General features: G+C 36.8%; 1 long non-coding RNA gene across 1 annotated transcript in view; it reads right to left on the minus strand.

The window, feature by feature from the left end:
- LOC105513281 overlaps positions 1–3,248 on the minus strand; it is a 91,374-nt gene extending 88,126 nt beyond the window's left edge. Inside the window, exon 1 of the long non-coding RNA XR_001001980.1 lies at positions 3,128–3,248. This is a non-coding gene — a long non-coding RNA (uncharacterized LOC105513281). The remainder of the gene's footprint in view (positions 1–3,127) is intronic.
- Between the last annotated feature and the right edge of the window lie 7,701 nt (positions 3,249–10,949).

Raw genomic sequence — 10,949 nt, forward strand, 5'->3', positions numbered from 1 at the left:
TCTTTCTCTGTCACCCAGGCTGGAGTGCAGTGGCGTAATCTCAGCTCATCACAACCTCTGACTCCCTGGTTCAAGAGATTCTCCTGCCTCAGCCTTCATGAATGGAATTAGTGTCCTTTTTTTTTTTTAATTAATTTTTTTTTTTTTTTTTTTTTTTTGGCAAAGTCCTTCCACTGAAATACTGTGTCATTGCAAAAGCCTTTTCATGATCCAAATTTTAATTTAATGTGATATTATCCAGGAAGCAGTTTCAGTAATAGGTTTGTGTTCACATGGACTACCTGGCTTGGATTAGACATTTGTCATAGAGTATGTGGTACATCTCTATCCATTGGAAGCATGTTTTTACTTGGATTAGAAACCTACATAGGATATTTGGTGAACATTATTGGTGCTTACCTGACGTTCATTGCCTCTTCTTTCTTTTTTTAATAGAACCTAATTTTGTCCAGATATCCATCTTTCCTTCTCATAGTCATGAGCCTCAACTCCAGGGGTAGCCTCATTGGAATATAGATTTACTCGTTGGTCTCTATTTCCCTTGCCAGTAGTTAATTCAGGAATGGACATGCAATCTAACTGTGGACAATGAGACATGGGGAGAGGCTGTCAGAAAAATTTGAGAAAAACAGAGAAGCAGCCAGGCGCAGTGGCTCACGCCTGTAATCCCAGCACTTTGGAAGGTCAAGGTGGGAGGATCTCTTGGGGTCAGGAATTCAAGATCAGGGTGGCCAATATGGTGAAACCCCGTCTCTACAAAAACACAAAAAATTAGCCGGATGTGGCAGCATGTACTTGTAGTTCCAGCTACTTGGGAGGCTGAGGCAGGAGAATTGCTTGAACCCAGTAGGCGGAAGTTGCAGTGAGCCGAGATTGTGCCACAGTACTCCAGCCTGACAGAGCAAGATTCCTTCTCAAAAAAAAAGAGAGAGAGAGAAGCCTGAGAAGTAACTCTTTCTTCTTCTCCTGGGTATTATTGCCCATAAGTACACTGTTTAGATCTGGCATAGCCTTCTTGCTACCAATCTAAAGAGGAAACTAGCTCAAAAGATAGCAGCGTGAAGAAAAATTTTGTGTAAAAACCTAAATGTCATTGAGTCACAGTATCAACCAACCCTGAGATTCACCCTACATGAGTCTTAGCTATGGGAGAAGTTATTATTGTCCTTTTAGATACTTGGCATCTGAGATTCTATTCTTTGCAGCCAGAAGCAGGCTAACCAATTTCTCTTGGCTTCTTCAATTGTGTCCACCTTCCTGGCTTAGGCCTTTCAGAAGAAGAGAGAGTCCTAAGCAAATGTGTTTACCCATGATTTTAACTTGAAACTTTCTGCCATTAACATGGGGAACAAGGTAAATTTATAGAAATAAAAACAATATGACTTAACAATACCAAAACATTAATATCTGAAGTGTCTCTTGGAGGGGTTGCTTCATATGCCTGGCAATGTTGTCAGTGTCAGGCTGACGAGTAGAGATGTGAACGACAAAGCATTTAAATGATCTGTGTTGTCATTTTTGCAACATGAGCTCACACAGATGATGGTCAATTTAATAAATCAAATTGGACAAAAAAATTCAGTCTGTCTCCACGACCTTTCTCAAACCTACTGTCAGAGTTTTCTTCTCCCCTTAATGACCTCTTGGGCAGATCCACAACTTTTTGCTTACTTTCAAGTACTATAGAACTTATTTTCAGGAACCAAAAAACTCTAACCCAATAAGACACCAAAACTTCCATTTCTTCTTGAAATCAATGTTTTTCCTCCCCAGCTCAAGTGCATTTTTGTCTTTCTTCATTGTCAAATGCCCTGTGTAGGACAGATGTTCCAAGAAGCCTTTTTCATGAAGTACCTCTGTTAATTCTTTGGAGACCCTTTCAGGGACTCATACATTTAACATTTCCTGATGCTTGCAAAACACTCTCTCGTTAATCTTTTGTAAGACCCTTGACTCCCGTACCTGAAGGTACCTGGGATTCCTTCATTCCAGCAAGCACCCCTCTTGGTGTGAAATGGTGTGAGGCCCTTTCAAATAACTTGCACTAACTTGCATAGTGCTACCTGCCCTGCAGGAAAATGAACACATCCTTCTCCATCATGTTCTGAAACTTCAAGCACTGCTGCCTTTTGGCCTCACTCTGACATGCTGTGCATCTTCAGCCACCTCATACCTGTGATTTCTCCTGCAGAGTCAGGCACCAGGCCCTGTGCTGCCTGCACTCAAGCGCTGCCTGGCCAAACACTGAAACTGTTAACCACATGTGCCCATTGAACACTTGAAATGTGCTAGTCCAAATTGAGATCTCAAAGCCTTAGTATAAAACAAAACAAAACAAAACAAAAAGCAAAACAAAACAAACACACACACACACACACACCACACAGCAAGATGTCTCATCACTAATTTTTATATCAACCACGTGATAGTATTTTGGCTATACTGGCTTAAATAAAATGTGTTAGTAAAATTAATCACCCGTTTCCTTTCACTGCTTTTTAAATAGGCTACTAAAAAATAAATTACATGTGTGGCTCACATCATATTTCTATTGGCCTGCACTTCTCTAGAGCCTTGGAAACAAAGAGTGCCCCCAACCAGAGCACTGGCATTGCCCAGGAGCCTCTTAGTTATACAGAGCTTAGACTGGCAGTAGCGCCCAGAATTGTCATTTTAACCAGATCTCTAGGTGATGTAGGGTAGAGGTACTTAATCTGAGGTCTGAGCACTCATGTTGATTCTTAAGAGTCTGTTATCAGTTCATGACAAAATAAGTGCAGGAATTCAGAGTACTGTTCAGAAATTTTTATAGCAATTTGATGTTACAATACAGAGTATGTAACCTCTGAACATTGTGTCCGTTTCATTTTTCTAAAAATTCAGTTCTAGTAAATCTATAAACCTGTCCATGATGGATTGGAAATTAAAACAGGTTGGTCCTTTATCACAGAAAGTTTGCAAAGTCCTGCTCTAGAGGGCACCCTTCAAACTCTCTGAGGAAATTTCTCGAACTCTGTAAGACGGCAGTATTCCCTGCTAGTGAAACTCTGTCCTCACCACCTTTGCTCCAGAGGGTTTTCTCTCAAATTCCTCCCTTGGATCAAGACGAAGTCACATAACAGCTTACCCTCCCGTGCCACAGTGCTCTCTTTTCCTGCAATTTTCTTCCCAGGCATTCTTTGGAGTGCCAATATTTGATGATTGGCCAACACCTTAGCACATCCTATGGGGAACATGTCTAAGTACCTCTCTTCAGAATGTACAATGCAATTGTCACAAGTTGCCCTCAGTTTTGGAAGTTAGCCCAAATTCCAAAGCAGTAGGAAAGTTCCCAGTCTGTACTCAATCAAGGCAAAGACTCCCAGATTTTCTGGGGAACTTATTTTGGGCTCTGGCATTTTCTGTTTTGTCTTTTCCTCCGTCAAAACGCTCCTCCGGTTTCCCCACATAAGTTCAAGTAGTCTTGGCAATCAATCCTAATTTGAAAGTTTTAATTGGAATAATATGTAATCTTTCTTAAATATTATACTCTAGGCTTCTTCTACAGTTTAAGGAAAATCTTGTAGATGTGCCCAACACATTTTATTAAGATACAGATACACGTAACTCAGTGTATATTACATATTCCTGGTAAATGGAAATTTAAACCTCTTTTTTGGTCAATTTAATGTCCACAAGCAGTTCACCATTTAATCTTATGGCTTATTTTGTATAAACAAAGTCTTCCTTATTAAATGAAGAACCACTTTCTAATTTTCAGTTTTAACAACATAATCACAGATTTCCATGCACCAAATTTATTTAAAGAAAAATACACCTGAGTTTTCCATTTATACCCATATTAGTATTTTATTAATAGTTTGAATGTTAAGTGGCAACCACATTCCAACAACCCTAAAAAATTCATAATTTCTTTACAGCTTTTAAGAGCTTTGCTTCTTGCCATGATCCTTTCAATAGATTTATAAGTGTAAGCAATTCAGTTTTTTAAAGAAAGTAATGGATATTTATCGATTTCTTAATATGCACTAGGCACCCTATTATAATGTACTCTTTTGTACTAAATCTACAAAAATGAATAAAACATGTCCTTCTCTTGTGGAACTCAAGAGTCTGGGCGATGAGACAGACTCCTACACAGAAAATACAACACAATGTCAGGGATTATAAGACAGTATTTTGTGCAGGATTCTGTGGGGGTAGAAGGAAGGGGCACTTAACTCCTAAGGAGATTAAGGAAAGGCTTCCTGCAGAAGATGATGCCTAGAACTAGAACTAGAAAGAATCATAGTAGGCTTTTCAGGTTAAAAAAAAAAAAAAGTTTGCAAAACATTCAAGGCAGTGGGTACTGCATGATTAAATATTCAAAGGCATGAAACAGTCTAAAAGTTTTCAAGCTAAGTAGGTTAAAATGAGGCTGAAGAACAGAGAGAAACCAGGTGATGGAGACCCTGAATGTTACACCTAGGAGCATGAACGTGACCCAACAGGTGTCGCAGGCTGTGAAAGTGTTTTAAGCTTGTAATGCCATAGTTGCCCATTGGTTTCTCTTCTGGTCTAATTTTGCAATGATTTCCGTAGATCTTTAATGTAAACCTTTTTTGAGTTCAAGGCCACATACAAAAATCAGAAAGAATGATAGTGTCAGTGAAACAAGCAACACATAAAAGAAGCAGGAATACTCTCTAGCTCCCTTCATGAGTAAGATAATTGCCTTAACTGTTTATGGCACTAAGATCCATTTTCATACGGCATTCTATTTTCTAGAGCAACTTTGTTACATACATTAGGCAGATATCATTTTTTCCACTTTAGTTGAGAAAATTGCCACCAAGAGAGATAAAGTCAGAACAGTAGTAAATGGCAGAGGAAGAAGATGGAATCAGGTCTTTAAATTGCAAATTCTTTGCTCTTCTCCTTCACAAGGAAATGGAATCTATGCTAATGAAATTCCTTGCCAAATTTAAGAGGTGATTGTTGATAATGAATGCCATAGGTAACATTACCCTGACACACATGCTTTGTAAATTTGTCTAAACTAAGTTTGCTATGTAAGTGATACTGTTAATAATGATTAAAAACTAATAATTTATTGAGCACCAGAAAGTGACTATTTTTCTTCCTTTGTTAGCCTTTTATTCTACAAATTTTCCTCTAAGAATCGCTTTAGCTACATCTCACAAATATTGATATTTTGTGATTTTATTATCATTTAGTTCAAAATATTTTCTGACTTCTCTTGTGAGTACTTCTTTGATCTGTAGGTTATTTGGAAGTGTGCTGTTTAATTTCCAAATATATGAACGTTTGCTTGCTATCATTTTGTTACTGATTCCTAATTCAGTTACACTGTGGTCAGGGAACATACTCTGTAAGATTTTAGTCTTTTCAAATTGATTGAGATTCCTATTAAGGTCTGGAATATGATCTAGGTGAATAGTCCATGAGTACTGGAAGAAACGTGCGCTCTGCAATTATCAGGTACAGTGTTCTGTCAGTAGTGATTAGATTCAGGCAGTTGATGATGTTCAGATCTTGAGTATATATAGTCTTCCTGAATTTTTGTTCTGCTCATTCTGTCAATGAGCAGACAAAATTACTGAGAGAAGATGTCTAGAACATCTAACTGAAATTCTAGATTTATATGTATTTTCCTAAAGTTATGTCAGGTTTTTACTTCAGGTATTATGAAGTTCTTTTATTAGATGCCTACACATTTAAGAGTTTTATGTCTTACTGATGAATTGGGCCTTTTATTATTCTGAAAGGATCCTCTTTACCTCTGGTAATAATCTTGGTCTGACAAGATTATTATTATGACATGATAATCCACTCTGTCTGATACTAATATAGCCAGGCCAACTTTCTTGTGTTTACTTTTGGCATGGGTTATCTTTTGCCATGCTTTTATTTTTAGTCCATGCGATTGCCCTTACTTGCAACATCCACTGGGGATGTAGAGAGTTGGAAAGAATGCTGCTCCATCTTTAGTGCAGAAACAACAGCAACAAAGGACAGATGTATCATTTCCAATGCTATTTACTCCATTCCACAGTCGTAATTTTATTTTCTTCAAGTGGAAGAACTTCCTTGAGTATTTCTTACAGCTTAATTCTGCTGGTGACAAATTCTCTCACCTTTTGCTTTGTGAAAATGTTTTGTAATGCAGGTCCACTAAAGATGAATTCTGAATTCTCTCAACTTCTGCTTATGTGAAAATGTCTCCATTGCACCTTTAGATTTTATTTTTATTTTTTAATGACAATAAGGAAATAATAAATGTATGAGGTAATGGACATGTTAAACACCCTGATTTGGTTTTACACAATGTATACACGTATCAAAGCATTACACTGTACCCCATAAATATGTACAATTTCACCTTTATTTTTGAAGGATATTATATTAGTTTTCCATTGCTGCCATAGCAAAAGACAACAAATTTAATGCCTCAAAACAGCAAAAATTTATTACTGTATAGTTCAGAAATCCAACCTGGGTCTCACTGGGCTAAAATCAATGCATCAGCAGAGCTGTGTTCCTTCTGGGAGCTCTAGGACAGAATCCATTTCCTTGTCTTTTCAAGCTTCTAGAGGCCACCTGCATTCCTTGGCTCACGGCCATCCTCAAAGCCAGCAATGTCACATCTCTCTGACCTTTCTTACACAGTCACGTCTCCCTCTAACCACAGCTGGGATGGATTCTCTTCTTTTAAATGCCCATGTGATTATACTTGGCCCACCAAGATAATTCAGAATAAATATCCCCATCCCAAAGTCTGCAACCTTAATCACATCTGCAAAAGTCCCCTTTGTCAGGTAAGGTAACATATTCACAGGTTCTGGGGATGAGACTATGGTGGACATTTTGAGGGGAGGGGAGGTGGGCATTATTCTGCCTATCACAGCATTTAATCGGAGTATGAAATTTAAAGTCGCAGTTTTTTCCCCTCCTTTCAACACTTTTAAAGTGTTATTTCATTGTATTTAAGTCCCCACTGTCTGAGAAAGCAGCTATCTTTTGTATCACTGCTCTTTCGTACTAATAATTACTTTTCTCTTTAACTTTGGTTTCCAGCAGCTTGAATATGACATGCTTAGGTTTGGTTTTATTTGTAGCTATCCTTGTGTTCAGCTTCTTGGATTTATAAGTTGGTATGTCCTTTAAAATGTAGGTATTTTTTAGTTTCTACTTTTCAGATACATTTTCTACTCAATTCTCTTTTGCCTCTTTTCTGGGATTTCAATATCCACATATCTTACACCAGTCAGTATTGAGACCAGTCACCGAGACCACCACTCTTCTTGGCTCCTCTTCCCTGCCCAGTGACAAGAAGGTGCCCCCAAGGGAGAAAGCAGAGCCCATCGTGGCACTGACTTCTCAGGCTCTCAATACTACATTGATTGTTTTCTAATGCCTGGAAAAAGTTACCTCGTGTATTTTGCTCAGTTTTATAGTTGCTTTTTGGCAGGAGATATGGATTGGTACCAGTTATTCCCTCATAGATGAAAATATACTTTGCCGAGAGTAGTTTTTAAAGAACGGTTTATAAGCTGGTCTTATGGCCAGAATAGGAAATCAACTTTTCTCTGACATTCTTACCATTGGTTCAACTCACCCAAGCCATCTTTCCATTTCATAACATTGACAGAAAATGTAATAGATAAGTGTAGGTTAAAGATTGTTCTAAACATGTAATTTCATGGCAATAATAGATGAAATTTTTGCAGATTTGTATACAACTCCAGTATCAAAATTATTTATCTTTTTTTTCATTCCAAGACAAAAGATATTTTTACAAAAATTTCTCATAAACAAATTTAGAGGCAACCACATTGTTGACACATCTCATCTATAATTTTGTTCCACCAACCTGGCAAATTACCTGTGCTTCTTACTGTAACCAAAAAGACAAATAGATAAAATGCAGTGCTCACATTTCAGATAGCTCACAGATGCAGTAAAAAATATATATATAGAAAGAAGTCAACAATATAAAGTGAATTTATCCAATTTACCAAACACCATTACCCTTTCCAGCTACTGTGACCTCTGACTCAACATGCAATTGTTAAGCATCTATTTTTCACAAACCACAATGCTAGGGGCTGTACCATGTATGTGACTAGATTCTGCCATAGCCAGAAAACAGTCTTTAAAAACAAATCTTAGTTTGAATACTAGTTTCACTGTAACCTAGGAATTTAACCTCCTTGGGCTTTCACTTTTAGCTCTTGTAATATTAGCTTAAACATAACTATCCTGTATGGCTGTGTAAAGTTAAATGCAATAACTTCACGCCAGCACCCCCTTTCTGCCCCCAATCCCCTAGAAGTTATGATTAGGATAATTATTTTCAGTCTGTTTCCTATTAAGTTCTAGCATTCCTCTTAAGTAGCTCTTGGGATGGAGGAATATATAGATACTGTTTAAACCTTTTATCTCTTTATTGTATTCTGGGTTGACATAAATATTTTTAAAAGAGATTCCAGCCTTTTATTTATGTATTTATTTATTGAAAAAGACATTTAAGCTGAGTGCAGTGGTGCACACTCGTAGTCCCAGCTACTCAGGTGAGTGAGGCAGAAGGATCACTTGAGCCCAGGAGTTATTTGAAAGCTAGCCTGGGCAGCATAGTGAGATGCTATCTCAAAAAAGAAAAGGAAAGAAAGGAAATGTCCTACTTCTCTCACTATTATTTGTGTTTCTCTAGAAGCTAATACTTGGAGAAAAGTTAGAGATGAGGGATAATAATCTTCTTCCTCTTCCCCTCCATTTCAGTCTCTCTCACCTCTTTTCTTCATGGATGAGTAAGCTCAGAATTCTCCCTTCAACATAGATACTTTACAGAAGCTCCACATGGAGTAAATGGGGAAGTGAAAATTACTACAAGAAGAAGGTACAAGATCAGACCATATTACCCAGCATTAACAATAAAGTTTAACACATTTCTATGACCTGTGATGTCTTTCAATATTTCCATAGACATCATTTTGGGTGAGCCTACAGCCAATTTGCCTACAAAAAAATGAAGAAAGAATTATTATCTCCATTAAACAAATAGAGAAGCTGAGTTTTCATGGGACCTAGAGAAAAGAGAAAATAGAAGAGAGAAGGCATTTTGCTGTCCCACAACTGATATTCTGTTTTTGGCCTATCCACCAAAATATACGCCAATCAATTGAAGCATTATTAATGCATTATCAACACCAGGAAAATGCTAGAAATATGTATGTCAGATGAGTATTTCTCATTGTATTTTAAATATTTATCATTAGACTGCAGTATATTCAGTTTCTTCGTTTCATCTCTCCAGAACGAGAATTATTCACCATAAACTTTACCTTTAAATTCTTATTTAAACAATTGAGTACCCCCCAACAGTATTTGTTGACACTTCTCTTGAGCTATTTTCTTTCTGCTTATCCATGTAACTCAAAGCCTATTAAGAAAAAAAAAATTTGAGCCAAAATCCTTAATTTAACAAAGCAGGTAAAGAATGAAAATTATATCGTTCAAAACAACAATGATCAAGCAACAAAGAACCCTCAGTCAGAGTTCAGAGGATGTTTATGCACTAAGAGGAAACGCTGTCTTTGGCATGAAGAGGGGTTATTGAAATGATCTAATTTCAGACAAGGTACATAACTGAATTTGTAGTCCAAGTTTATTGTAGTTCTGTATCTTTTTAATTAGGTAATTTTAAGTTTGTAGTTTTGAATCATCAGGGAAAAAAATTGCAACATAGTCTGTTTAGAGTCAAGGCATGCTGCTGACACATTCAAAAAGTCCTGAACTTCATAAATAAACATTGCCAATGTTTATTTCAAAACATCTGAGAACAAGGAAATACAGTGACTCTGAATGCTTCAGATTGGGACTGTTTGTGCTGAGTCATCATTATCTGTGGATCCCTTCTGAGATACAGTGGAGTGTGTTCAGTACCTGGCAAATGCACAGATATGAATAATTACGGAAGGAGAATCTCATTACAAAACTTTTTTCTACCTAAAATGCCGCCAAAAAAAATCTGGAAAAATAATTTTCTCTATAACTAGGTAAAATGGCTTTTACTTTCAGGGCTCTTAGACATAACTTTTTCAAAGAGAAAACTCATATAAATTGAATCTGGAATCTTGTTTCTTTATTTCTATTACATTTGGTGAGGAAGTGTTTTGTTTGTTTTGTTTGTTTGTTTGTTTGTTTTGGACTTGCCATGACTTTATAAATTGAGTCTATAAGGCTGGCTTCTGAGGTTCTTTCTCTACCTCATAGAAACTGATTCAACGGTTTTCACCAGGTAAATGGTGGGGATATTTTGACTTCACCAGCCAAATGACTGGACAATACCTTAGGCTTGCTAATGGGAAAATAGCAAACAATTTTCTGTTAATATGTGTTATTCCACAGGAAAAGATTATGAAAACTGTAATATTTGTCATTCTATAGCTAGTGTACAGTCTCATAAATATTATTAGCATCAACTCTCAGAGTTTAAGCAAATATTATATTCATGTCCAGGAATAAACAGAAAATAACATTGTATACATCCTGAAATTTTCCTTTTAATGAGTTGTCCAAATTGTTCTCAGAGGTTGGGACTTGAAAGCAGCTTATGTGATTTTCTCTCATTTCCTTCATGCAATTCAGCATTCCAGAAACATTTATTATCAATTAGTATGTGATAGACCCCATACCAGGCCTCGGGAGTGGAGAATGGGCTATGATCACTGTCATTAAGATTGTCATTATCTAGCAGATAGAAACAGGTTTGTAAAGAAAAAGTTAAGTATGTGTGATAAATCCGTAAGATACAATGAGGATTCAAAGGAAAGACATTTTTGGAATGTGCTAGTAGAGTCATTGATTCTCAGTAGAGTAGGTTGGATTTTTTCTTGATTCTTCAAATAAAATTATTCTTCTATGACATTCTCAAAAAGACTAAGTTG

This window comes from Colobus angolensis, unplaced genomic scaffold (assembly GCF_000951035.1).
Source record: "Colobus angolensis palliatus isolate OR3802 unplaced genomic scaffold, Cang.pa_1.0 Scaffold228, whole genome shotgun sequence".
Taxonomy (NCBI): domain Eukaryota; kingdom Metazoa; phylum Chordata; class Mammalia; order Primates; family Cercopithecidae; genus Colobus; species Colobus angolensis.